Below are 14,069 nucleotides of genomic sequence, written 5' to 3' on the forward strand. Positions count from 1 at the left end.
CCTGTACTGTCTTTGCAATTTTCCTGTAAGTCTAGAAATGCTTTAAAAACTAAAGTATATTTAATGAAAAACAATTTTAGAAGATACATATTTACTGGCCGAGTGCAGTGGCTCACGCCTGTAATCCCCAGCACTTTGGGAGGCTGAGGTGGGCTGAGGTCAGGAGTTCAAGTACAGTCTGGCTAACATGGTGAAACCCCATCGCTACTAAAAATACAAAAATCAGCCAGGCGTGGTGGTGAGTGCCTGTAATCCCAGCTGCTAGGGAGGCTGAGGTGTGACAATTGCTTGAACCCGGGAGGCGGAGGTTGCAGTGAGCCAGGATCACACCACTGCACTCCAGTCTGGGTGACAGAGTGAGACTCCATCTCTAAAAAATAAAAGGATATATATGTACTATATATGCATAGGAAAAAGTGTGGAAGTAGAAAGATATATGGCAAGGTGTTAATGCTTTTCAGTCAGGTTTATTGAGTTATAATTTATATATAATAAAATGTACTATTTTTAGTGTACAGTTCTATTAATTTTAATAAAATATACACTCATGTAACTACCACCACAATCAACATATAGGATATTCCCATTAGCCCTGATGCTTTTGGTAGCCCAGATCCTGGCAACCACTGTTTCTTCCCCTACAGTTTTGGCCTTTTCTAGGATGTCATATAAATGAAATCATACAGTATGTACCCTATTGATTAAAATTGGGGTTTTCGACCGGGCGTGGTGGCTCACGCCTGTAATCCCAGTACTTTGGGAGGCCGAGATGGGTGGATCACAAGGTCGGGAGATTGAGACCACCCTGGCTAACACGGTGAAACCTCGTCTCTACTAAAAATACAAAAATCAGCCGGGTGCGGTGGCGGGCGCCTGTAGTCCCGGCTACTCAGGAGGCTGAGGCAAGAGAATGGCGTGAACCTGGGAAGCGGAGCTTGCAGTGAGTGGAGATCCAGCCACTGCACTCCAGCCTGGGCGACAGAGCGAGACTCCGTCTCAAAAAAAAAAAAAAAAAAAAAAAAAAAAAATTGGGGTTTTCCCATTTAAAATGTGAAATTTTGGATAACAATTTCCTTACTCTTGTTATATTGGTTATTTATATTTTCTAACCCTCTATAATAAACTTTACTTTTGCAATTTAGAAAAATAAAAGTAAAAATATTATGATAGGTATTGTAATAAGAGAGACAATAAAACTAATAGATTACATATAAGGACAATTTTTGTTTTTGATATTTAAGTTGCAGAATTACTTTACTAAGGAGTTTTTTTTTTTTTTTTTTTTTGAGATGGAATTTTGCTCTTGTTGCCCAGGCTGGAGTATAATGGCATAATCTCAGCTCACTGTAACCTCTGCCTCCCTGGTTCAAGTGATTCTCCTGCCTCAGCGTCCTGAGTAGCTGGGATTACACGCATGCGCCACCATGCCCGCCTAATTTTGTATTTTTAGTAGAGACGGGGTTTTTCCATGTTGGTCAGCCTGGTCTCAAACTCCTGCCCTCAGGTGAAGCACCCACCTTGGCCTCCCAAAGTGCTGGAATTACAGGTGTGAGTTACTGTGCCCAGTCTTTTTTTTTTTGAGACTGAGTCTTGCCCTATCACCCAGGCTGGAGTGCAGTGGTATGATCCCAGCTCACTGCAACCTCCACCTCCCAGGCTCAAGTGATTCTCCTGCCTCAGCCTCCTGAGTAGCAGGGACTACGGGCATGTACCACCATGCCTGGCTAATTTTTGTATTTTCAGTAGAGACAGGGTTTTGCCATTTTGGCCAGGCTGGTCTCAAATTCCTGACCTCATGTGTTCTCCCAGCCTCGGCCTCCCAAAGTGCTGGGATTACAGGCATGCACCACCATGCCCAGCCCAAGGAATTAATTTTGAGAGACAACAGAAGTTAAGAGGCGAGCTCTAGGATTAGCCAGAGCTAGGCAAAAATCCTAGCTGTACTACTGGCCAGTTGTGTGACTTACAAAAGGCTAGTTAGTATATTTTACCTTCAATAATCCTCACTTTAAAATAGGATTAAATACAGTACTTGTCTTCTAAGGTTTTAAAAAGGCTTAGATGGTAGCCGGGCACGGTGGCGGGCACCTGCAATCCCAGCTACTCAGGAGGCTGAGGCAGGAGAATCGCTTGAACCCGGAATGTGGAGGTTGCAGTGAGCTAAGATCGTGCCACTGCACTCCAGCCTGGACAACAAAGGGAGACTCTGTCTCAAAAAAAAAAAAAAGAAGAAGAAAAACTAAAAAGGCATAGATGAGACTGTGCACATAAATCATGGGTATTTATTAACTTTAAACTGCTGAAATTATTTGTATTGTTTATTTGGCTATTCTTATACTCTTGATATTTTTGCTATCTCTGTTGAGCTCTGGAGGTGTTTAGATATGGAAGAGCATTCTACGCCGGGGAACAGAATGTGCAAAAATAGAGTCATGGAAGTGCCTCCAAAGACAGAGAATAGCAAGTGGGGGCAGAGTAAGTGGGTGTGGAGATCACAGAGCCCAGGCATAAAGGACCTGGCCAGCCAGCTTAGCTTCATCCTTAGGCCTGAAGACAGGAACGGTTTTGTTTCGCCAAACAGGTGTATGTGTCTATATATACATATGAACACACACACACACGTCTCATGTCTCTCACTGAACCTTTATGCCAGGTTAGTCTCCCCTTCAACCCGTCCCCCTCCCCATGCTACCAAAGCATTTTATTCCTATCTCCATGACTGCACTTTACCACATGGTGCATTGTGATCGCTTGTTTACAAACCTGTCTCTCCCAATAGACTGTGAACTCCTACAGACTGTCTCCTACCTCACAGCTAACCTCTGAGGAAGGTCTCATGAGGACTCCAGCTTCACAGGAAAGAAAGGGGGTTCTGAGAGTTCAAATTATGTGCCCAAAATTACACAGCTAGAACTAGGATTTGAACCTAGTAAGCCCATCTCTGAACCCAAGCTCCTGGCTAACACTAACATTCTACAGCATACATAGTAGATGGTAAATAAACACCTAGATCCTTCCCTTGGTCAACAGTTATTGGTGGTTAAGTGAGAGAGGCCCCTATCATGGCCACAGATGAGTATGGATCACAGGAAGGGTCACCCTTGCCCCTCCTGACCCCCCAGTCATGCTTTCTATTCAATGCTCTCACATACAGCACCTCCCTTAATGCTTACAACAAAACCATGAAGTGGGTAAAATCATGCCTATTTCACAGCTTAGGAAAGAGGGGCTCAAAGACTTTAACTCACAAAAGGAGAACTACTTAGGTAGCAGGGTTGGAACTCTGTTTCCCCAACAATAAGTCCAGGACTCTTTCCCCTTCACTCTCAGGACCTCATATCTAATGCTCTGGGATAGGAAAGAGGGTGGAGGGGGTGCCCAAAGACAACTACTTTGAGGTCACAACTGGACGCTTTCTTAAGGACATAAGACTATCATTTGGAGTAGGGGCCCCTAGTAAATCCACTATTGCCATGGCTGTGGTACATGAACTACAGTGGGTTATCATACATCTAAACAAGTTAGAACAAACCATAATACAGGGCAATATCCCTCTCATTTTCCCCTCCCTTTTCATGTAAATAATTATGTAAAGTCAAATTCTTCCCTCTTTTTTCTTTTCAGGTCTCAGCTCAGTTATTTCCACCCCAGCAATCTCTTTCTCACACCCCACAAGCATGTACTCGTTAATCCTCTTCCACCTTTTATTAACCATTATCCAGTTACTCAAGTAAATCTTTCTTTTTCTGACAGCCTTTGTTCCATTTATAAACTCCAAAACAACTCCATTACAGTTGACAAGCACAAAAGTACTATTCATCATATACCTAAATTAAGGGAAAGACCAGCCATTTACCTTGAACCGTTCTAGGCTCAGAGAACAATATCATGTACCATGGTGATCAGATGGTGATCAGATGTCTCCTTAACAATCTTCTCAGATGGTTCAGGTCCTTCTTTATCCTAAGCTAATGAAACTGTGGTGTACAGTGGTTAATGTGCCTGTGGTTGATCCAAATCCCAGTTCCGCTACTCAGTAGCTGTATAATTTGGAGCAGTTATTTAATCTTTGCCCCAATTTCCTTATCTGTAAAGAGGGATCATAATGGAATCTGCCTCCCAGGGTTATATGAATTAAAAGGGTTAATTCATATAATCACTTAGAATTGTCAGGAATAAGGCAAGAGCAAAATAAACATAGGTTATTGATATTTTTGCAAACACGAACATTCAATATTTAAAAAGCTTTTCAATGGATGGACATGGTGGCTCACACCTGCAATCCCAGCACTTTGGGAGGCTGAGGCAAGTGGATCACTTGAGGTCAGGAGTTCAAGACCAGCCTGGCCAGCATGGCGAAACCCTGTCTCTACTAAAAATACAAAAATTAGCCAGACATGTTGGTGTGTGCCTGTAGTCCCAGCTACTTGGGAGGTTGTGGCGTGAGAATTGCTTGAATCCAGGAGGCGGAGGTTGCAGTGAGCCCAGATGACACCACTGTACTCTAGCCTAGGAGACAGAATGAGACTGTCTCAAAGAAAAAAAAAAAAAAGCTTTTTAAATTTTTACTCTTAAAAAATACTATTACAACCTTTAAAAAAAAAAAAAAAAAACCCCAAATTTTTAACTGCAAATGCAGTGTTTCAGTCATATAATCAACTAATTATATACCTTTACTGGGTAACCAAAAGACCTGACTGCCACTCATAATACTGTTTCTATGGAAAATTTATTTGAGTTCAGGAGTTTATTTACAAATGAAATTTTGAAGCACAGTTTACCTGGAAGATAGAATGTTTATATTAAATATCCAAATGTGTATAAATCTATATCTCATTTTATTTACCAGAAAATCCTTTACTTTTTTGAAAGAGAATTTATTTCCTAAGCAATTCATCTATTTCTGTTTTCATAGCTGCTATGGATCAGGTACTCCTGGAAAATATAAATCAGAGGGTGAAGGGGCCTGGGATATTTTCGATTGTTCACAGGGTCTGGCTTTTGCAACCAGTCTCACAGGAGCTGTAAAACACAGCATTTATATAAAATAATTAGGCTTTACCATCTGCACTTGCTAGAGAGCTCAGTTTCCCAAAGATAAGTTACTCAGCTGAGGGGCTTGACTCCCAATGGGTAGAGTACAAAGAGCAATCAAGTTAGACTCACAAGAAAGCCATCCCTGCCTGTTACTTCCTTTTTCTCTCTCCAAATAAGGAAACACAATTTTTTGCCTTGCAGACTTGAAGTTCTGTTTTGTTTTATTTATTTATTTATCTATCTATCTATTTATTTATTTATTTATAGATAGGTCTCATTCTATAGCTTCGGCTGGAGTGTGATGGCACCATCGTGATGCACTACCACTTTGAACCCCTGGGCTCAAGCAATCCTACTGCTTCAGCCTCCCAAATAGCTGTAACTACAGGTGCACACCACTGTGCCGGGCTAAATTTTTTATTTTTGGTAGAAGTGGGGTCTCCCTTGATGTTCTGTTATTTTGGAATTAGCAGTAACAAAAGAATATTTGTTGGTAAGGTTGCCAGATTTAGCTAAGAAAATTACAGATCTCCCAGTTAAATCTGAATTTCAGAAAAATAAGGAATACTTTTTTAGTGTATGCACTAAATATTGCATGAGACATACTTATATGAATAAAGTATTCCTTGTTTATCTGAAATTTATATTTGACTGGCCATTCTACTTAATCTAGTTATCCTGTTAGTAGAAGTAAATTACTTTTTTAAGAAAAAAAAAATAGAGTCAGGGTCTCACTGTGTTGCCCAGGTTGGTCTTGAACTCCTGGGCTCAAGCAATCCCTCCATCTCAGCCTCGCAAAATGCTAGGATTACAGGAATGAGCCACCATGGTTGGCCTGAAAGTGAATTACTTCTAAACATATTACTGCTCTCTGTCTCTTTCTGTCTGTGTCGCTCTGTGTGTGTGTCTCTCTCTCCTCTCTCTCTCACACACACACAGCTTTTCATACTTTGAAGAAATACATACATTTTGTAAACAAAGCACACCAATATGTATTTACCTTCAAGGTTTAGGAAACTGGTTGAATTCAGGAACCACCAATAATTCTCATTTATATTGAAATTGGGGGATAAATCTATAATCTCATGGGATAAAACTATAATCTCATGTAATCATATTCTATCTCTTACTTAGTTCTGTACAATTATAGAAATGAGCTACAGAACTGAATTTTTATTTTAAATACAGTTATGTTCTCCTTTCTCAAAAAGTAAACGGAATCTGTTGTCTCAAAACAATTTAATATGATAAAATACTGCCACCTGGAGATCAGAGGCAGGTATGACTAAGATGAACCTGATTTCCAATTCTGGAATAAGAAATGTGAGTTAGGTTGACACTTGATTTAATAATGCCATTCTGCTACTTGCTATCATATGAATCTACTTTTTCCTCATTTATTCATTCATTTAATGAACATTTGCTAAGTTTCTGTTACATGCCAGACACTATGCTAAGCTTTGAGAATATAAAGATGTATATGACCTACTTCCTTCCTTTGAGTGATCTGTCATTTTCCCATTCAACTTGGACTTAGTCTAAGCTCCTGCTTCATCTGACACAGTTCAGTTTTTGGACTTCCTTATTGTTACACACATTTCATCTTCAATCTTCACGAAATCTCCCAAAGATGTGGCACACAACCCCTTTTCTTTGATTATCATAATGATTCATTCATGACAAGCTGTGAACTTATAGAGGATTTATTTCGATGTCTGAGAGCATGCGGGATGCGTGTGCATGTGTGTGTATGTGTGTGTGTTGGCGTGTCCATTTATAGTAACATTAACAATTGCAGATTGAATAGACTTTCTTTCTCTTTTTAAAGTCTTCTTCCTTCCTACCACTTTGACAGGCCTTTCTCCCTCTGCCCCCGACCTCTTTCTTTTTGGCTATCTCTTAGCAATAATCCCAACCCCCAAACTCACCCCACTGAACAATTCTTCCAACTTTATTATACAGAATAATTCAACGTTCTCAATCTCATATCCTTAAACTCAGCCTCCTGCCCACCTATGCACATCTGACTATCAGACAACACAATGGGTCTTCTACCTAGAGTCTCATCCCTTCTCTTAGCACCATACTTAATATTTCCCCACTGACAGGAATTACGCCAATTTCTTAAAATTCAGAGTGGTAGCAGTTTGAGTTTTAAATAAACACTTTAAAATAGAGATATAAACAAAGTGTTATGGAACCCTTTCCTTTGCTTCCCTTCCTCCTTCCCTCTCTTTCTTCTCCTTCTTTCTTCTTTCTCGCCTTCCTTCCTTCCTCTTCCTCTGCTATATTGTAAGCTATCTCTACACATATTTCTTAGCAGTCTTGTGGTTCTCCATGATAATATTGCTGAATTTGGACTAAAATTCAAGAAAAAGATATAAAACTGAAGGAAGGGTTGTAACGCACTACAGCCAGTTTGCTGACCCATATCCTTTGCTTTCTGGTTAAGTCACAAACTTTCTAAAGCTGGAGTGTTCCTATGACAAGAACCAAGAACCTATCTTGCTGATAACCGTCCCCTAATCCTGTTTACTCTTGGCCTTAAAAAGGAAGTCTGAACTTGAAACTGGATTAAAAGTAAATTTTGTAGAATCATAACCTGAAACCATCCCAAATATTAAGTTTTTTTTTTTTTTAAAGAACCAATCAGTCAATGATTCCCCTAAGCTTTAGGATGGGTTCCTTCTTCAAACCACTTGGCAGAAAGGCTGGTATAGCCAGAACTGCTCTGCTAAGAAAAAAAGAGCACTTGCCTGGGCAGTAGTGATGCCATCTGATTAGCATTATGACTGGGCCTACTTTGGTTTAAAGAGGGTTTGCTGGAATCACTTTACTTTTAGAAATAAAATCAGGAAGTTTCATTCATTCCTACCTCATTTATTGAGCACCACTTTATGTCACGTTCTTTGCGATGTGCTTAGGATACAAAAATAAAATAAAACATATTTGCCCTCAAGGAAGTTATAGCCTAATGATGAAAGCAAGTTTATAAAAAAACCATATATGTAGGAATCTTGTAAATGTCTGTCCATATAACTTTTTTTTTTTTTTGAGATGGAGTCTCGCTCTGTCACCAGGCTGGAGTGCAGTGGTGCAATCTCGGCTCATGCAACCTCCGCCTCCCAAAGCGATCTCCTGCCTCAGCCTCCTGAGTAGCCAGGACTACAGGCACGTGCCACCACGCCCAGCTAATTTTTGTATTTTTAGTAGAGACAAGGTTTCACCATGTTGGCCAGGATGGTCTCAATCTCTTGACCTCGTGATCCGCCTGCCTCGGCCTCCCAAAGTGCTGCGATTATAGGCACGAGCCACTGCACCTGGCCCATATAATTTTTAAGATCTGTTTTTGCCCCTTGTTTTTCCAAAGCCATTAACAACAACAATAACAACAACAAAATACTTAAAATGGTAAGAGCCTCGGCCGGGCACAATGGCTTACACCTGTAATCCCAACACTTTGGGAGACTAAGGTGGGCAGAACAGCTGAAGTCAGGAGTTCAAGACCAGCCTAGCCAACATGGTGAAACTCCATCTCTACTAAAAATACAAAATTAGCCAGGCATGGTGGCACATGCCTATAATCCCAGCTACTCAGGCGGCTGAGGCAGGAGAATCACTTGAACCCAGGAGGCAGAGGTTGCAGTGAGTCGAGATCGAACCATTGCACTCCAGCCTGGGCAACAAGAATGAAACTCCGTCTCAAAAAAAAAAAAAAAAAGGCCTCTGTGTTCATTTTTGGGCCTCTCACTAATGCTTAAGATGTACAACCTAGAGGCTGGGCATGGTGGCTCATGCCTGAAATCCCAGCACTTTGGGAGGCCGAGGCAGGTGGATCACGAGGTCAGGAGATCAAGACCTTCCTGGCCAACATGGTAAAACCCCATCTCTACTAAAAATACAAAAGTTAGCTGGGTTTGGTGGCGCCTGCCTGTAATCCCACCTACTCAGGAGGCTGAGGCACAAGAATCACTTGAACCTGGGAGGTGGAGGTTGTAGTGAGCCAAGATCCTGCCACTCCACTCCAGGCTGGCAACAGGGTGAGACTCTGTCTCAAAACAAAACAAAACAAAAAAAGTGTACAGCCTAGAGTAGACAAGAAACTGGGTTTCCCACAACTCCTGGTCTGGTGCACTTTCCATGACACCATACCACGCTCCTCCAGAAATGGTGGCTCACAGCTCTTCACCAAGTGGTTCTTCCTTTCACCATTAATAGTTCCCAAAAGGCTCGCTCATCTACAATATCATAGCTCTCTGAAGGCCATCAGTGCTGGACAGTTCAGATCCAATCTCTTGGCACTTTTTTTAGAGGGTGCCTCAAAGAAGGAATCTTACCAAGTTTTATAATAGTAGTCATAGTACAGCATGGCTTTTGAAATAACTTATCTTTTCAGGTTTCAGTTGTAAAGCAAGCCTATATAACACCACACTGTGGGCTATTTCTCTTAACTGGCCTTCCTGTTTCCATTCTTCTATAGAATAATCTTTTAAAAATATAACTTAGACCATGTCATGCCTTAAAACTCTCCAATGCCTATTGCTGTGCTTAGGGAAAAAAACAGAGATTTCTTATATTGGTTTAAAAAACCCTTCCTGACCTGACCTTCTGGCAACCTTGGGGACTTCATTTCATACTACCTCTCCTTGTCCCCCTGCACTCCAGACACTATGCTGGCATTCTTTCAGTTCCGTGAACATGCCAAGCTCGTTTCTGCTTTATGACTTCTTATCTTTTTTTTCTTAGCTGTTTCCTGAGCCAGACATGCAAAGAGGCATTAAGCAGTGACTATCTTGGCCAAGACATGCTGGCATCAGGGGAAATGGAGGTGGAGACACACTTAGAAAATGATGGAATGGCTTCCGGGTAAAAACAAACAAAAACAAGAAACAAACAAAAAACACATCTGTTCCCTATAAGAACCACAAAGGACAACACAGGAATGATTGTGCTTCAGGCACTGAGGTAGAGTATCCATTTGCTTTGCGATACCTGCCTTCCCCTTTAGAGCAGCGGTCCCCAACCATTTTGGCACCAGGGATGGGCTTTGTGGAAGACAATTTTTTCATGGATTGGGTGGGGGTGGTCTGGGGATGAAACTGAAACTGTTTCACCTGAGATCATCAGGCTTTAGTTAGATTCTCATAAGGAGCGCCGCCCACCTACATGCGCAGTTCACCCTAGGGCTCCGGCTCCTGTGAGAATCTCATGCCACCGCTGATCGGACAGTAGGTGGGAGCTCAGGTTATGGTAATGCTCACTCACTGGCCACTCACCTCCTGCTGTGTGGCCCAGTTCCTAACAGGCCACGGACTAGTCCCAGTCTACAGCTGGAGGTTGGGGACTTCTGCTTTCACAGCACCCTAACTTTCTGAAGGGAAAGGACAATGCATGTTTGTAGCTCAACAAATGAGGCTGTACAAGAGAGGCTTCCAAACCCTTTCATCACCTGAGGACCTTACAGAAAAAGAGGTTCTTGATTCAAGTAAAATGTGAAAAAAGTTATCACACTTCTGATTCGAATGGAAATTTGAATACTTACTGAATATTTAATCACATTAATCATTTGTTGCTGCTTAGGAATCATAAAGGCATTGTGGTGAAGTCTTTAAAAGTTTTAATCTTTTAGCAATCTATATTAAAATATTAGGGATTAAATTACATCTGAGATTTACTTCAACATAATACTAGAGACTGAAAAATGTCAGAAGAGGTGCATTTTTTTTTACAGGTTTCATCTGAATACATATTTATCAGATCAATATTACAGGTTATCACATTATCTACTACATACAGCTTTGCAAGACAGAAATCACAGTTTTCTAGCCAAAGTATGAAATGATTGCATTGTATATACAATGTACAAGGACAATGATAGTTTCTGGGTGATTTACTTCTAGCTGCACTTGTGGGTGTGTTTATGTGTGTCCATGTGAATCACCTGAGATGACACCAAAAATTAGTAAGTATAAATTCAGTTACAATTTTCTTTTGAAACCCTGTTTCTTTTCTTATCTTCATAGCACCCTAAAAAAAAGTAACAAAAATTTCATTCCACAAAGGGTCAGAGTCAACATCACTGACAACAAGTATGATTGATATCACTGACCAGGGGTTAATGGCTGGATGAGGGATTCATTATATTTTTCTGTCTTCCTCAGTATATATGTTTCAAATTTTCCATAACACAAATTTTTTTTAAAATAGAGATTTCTGGGGCCCCAGCAGATTTTTCTCTCAATGGCTCTCCACTGCTAGTACTAGGAAATTCGCCAGCAGTACTCCTCCTTACCTACCTATACTATACAATGTATGAGTACTGGGAGGCAGGGGAAGGGTCTTGTTAATCAAAGCTCCTATCCTTTAAACATAATCCTCAGGAAGAAAGTATCTGATTGGAGTAATTTATTCAAGGTATACATTTAACAGTTAATCCAAAGAAGGGATGTTTACAGTTTAATGGAATTAAAGGAAAATATAGAAAACCTGAAAGATCATTTCTTTCAGGGAGGAACTCTAGATTTTAGATAAAAGAAATCACACTTGAAATTGTACCTCTACAACAACTCTATCTTGCGTCACTCGGTCCCTAGCTCAGTACATGTCACCACACTAACCCTCTGCTTCCTCAAACATGTTAAAGTTCATTTTGCCTAATGGCCTGCATTTTAGCCATATGTTTTATTCAAGGATGCTCTTCTTCTTCTTCTTCTTTTTTTTTTTTTTTTTTTGAGACAGGGTCTCATTTTGTAACCCAGGCTGGAGCACAGTGACATGATCATAGCTCACTGCAGCCTTGACCTCCTGGGTTCAGGTGATTCTCCCACCTCAGCCTCCCAAGTAACTGGGACTACAGGCCTGTATCACCATGCCCAGCTAATTTTTGCATTTCTTGTAAAGATGGGGTTTTGCTATGTTGCCCAGGCTGGTCTCCAACTCCTGGGTTCAAGCTATTTGTCTGCCTCAGCCTCCCAAAGTGCTGGATTACAGGCAAAAGCCACCGTGCCTGGCACTCAAGGACTCCTTTCCCTCAGATCACTCCACGGCTGGCTCATGCACTTCATTCATATCTCTACCTCAAAGTTGCATTTTTGGGAAGGCCTTCCCTGATACTTCTCCTTCAGTACACACTACTTTTGAACTTAAGCTGTTATTTTGGACTCTTATCTGACTAAATGAAACTATTTTATTTGCATACTAATTTGTCAGTCTCTTATATCAGGAATATAAAATCTCTGACTATAAAGCTCTTACACCTTTTGTTGATAGATGCATCCTGACCTCTTATCACAGGGTGTGGCTAAAATAGGGACTTCAAATAGGTATTCAAAACCTGAATACCTATTTCTGAATACATGAAATATGTACATTTAGAAGGGTGCTTTCCTGTGTCCCTACATCATGTTGCAGGTTGTAAACACAAATGCTACAGGGCTCAGATGGGTACTAAAGATAAAGAAAAACTAGATATTACTTGAACTGATGTAAAGGAGGCAGATGCTTTTCAGCTTGAACCATTGTTGCCAGGCTACAACACAGATCTAATGTAGTCAGATCTTCCCATTAATTCATGGGATGCCACAGATCCTTTTTTTTTTTTTTTTTATTCTTTCAATTTTAGCCATTAGCAACCAATTTGAAAAAAAAAAAGTAGCATGTGAATCACCAGTTGCAAGCTCTGTTCATACAAATAAGACAATTTGAGATTAATTAAAAGAAGAAACTGGGAAAAGATATTGAGAAGACTGTACAGTAGTGTTTGTAACGGTGAAAAATGGAAATCAACCTAAACATCCATCACTATTGGAATTCCCAAATAATTTGTGGCAAATCTATTTGATAAAGTCTAGCTATATTTATCAATGTGGACAGCTCTCAAAAACACAGAATTTGGTGAAACAATCAAGTTGCAGATCAATACACAAAATATAATAGCATTCATATAAAACTTCAAATACCCCAAATCATTCTACATATTGTTTATAATACATAGTAATAGTTTAACTATAGAAACCTAGATTGGCAAGATACATATCAAATTCATGATCCTGGTTGCCTCCCTGAGGGTGGTAGTAGAGTGGAACTGAGAATAGGGGACATCTGCTTTATCTGTAATGCTCTGTTTCTTTCATTCATAAATCTGTTCGTTCTGGATAGTGGGTGCGTTAAGTGTTTACTCTGTGCTTTTCTTTTAAAAACATTTCAGAATTTTTTTTTTTTTTAAATGGCGGGTGGTGGAAGAACATCCTATCCTAGAAGCCAGGAGACTGGGGTTGTCTTTGCTCTGCCTTTTCTGGCATGGATACAATCTCTAGATATGGTTTCCGCATTAGCTAATGCGGGGGTGGTATGTGGTGTTCCTCCAGAGTCCCTTCAATCTAAGGACCTGTGAATCTAAAACCTTCCCACCTCCCACTCCCACACCGGAAAGGCTACCCAGACCAGGCAATGAAACGTGCATTTCTTCCCTCATTTAAGATAGATCTCTTTCTCTCAGCCTGCAAGTCGTTCTCCAGAAGCTTTAAGTATAGTGGAAGTAGAACTGTCTTTGGCGACAGACACCTGCAACAATTAGCCTTTCTGAGCCTCAAATTCCCCATTTGTAAAACGGAGATTATAACTCCTACCCATAAAACTGTAGAGAGGTTTAGATATAACGTTATGTGTAGGGCCCGAACAGAATAGCTATTAATAGTGGTAACAGACTCTCGTTTAGGGGCTCAGCATCATGGTCGCTGAACAGAATCACCCTCTTCACGCCGCCTTCCAGCCAAAGTTAGTTTAGCCGCGAGAAGTCCGGGCAACCAATCGGAAACAACCAAGGAACAGTTGCACTGCGACACTCTGGTTCCGCCTTCGGGCGTGCTCGAACAGCATTCTGGGAATTGTAGTTCTTAGGGATCTCACACTCACCAAAGGGCTGAGTAGCTTCCGGGAAAGGTACTGCATTGCCCGTTTCTACTTCCACTGCACCTGCTTATTGCGTCTTGCTCCTGGGTCACAGAGCCTAAAACGACACGCCCAATCATGGG

The 14,069-nt window shown here is 40.9% G+C and overlaps 1 long non-coding RNA gene across 2 annotated transcripts in view; it reads right to left on the reverse strand.

Annotated features, from left to right (window-relative positions):
* Nucleotides 1-14,054, reverse strand: part of LOC119625184 (uncharacterized) — a 48,527-nt gene extending 34,473 nt beyond the window's left edge. For both annotated transcript variants that reach the window (XR_012095062.1, XR_012095063.1), the window contains exon 1: nucleotides 13,951-14,054. This is a non-coding gene — a long non-coding RNA (uncharacterized lncRNA). The remainder of the gene's footprint in view (nucleotides 1-13,950) is intronic.
* Nucleotides 14,055-14,069: the final 15 nt, after the last annotated feature.

This window comes from Chlorocebus sabaeus, chromosome 13, assembly GCF_047675955.1.
Source record: "Chlorocebus sabaeus isolate Y175 chromosome 13, mChlSab1.0.hap1, whole genome shotgun sequence".
NCBI classification, from domain to species: Eukaryota; Metazoa; Chordata; class Mammalia; order Primates; family Cercopithecidae; genus Chlorocebus; species Chlorocebus sabaeus.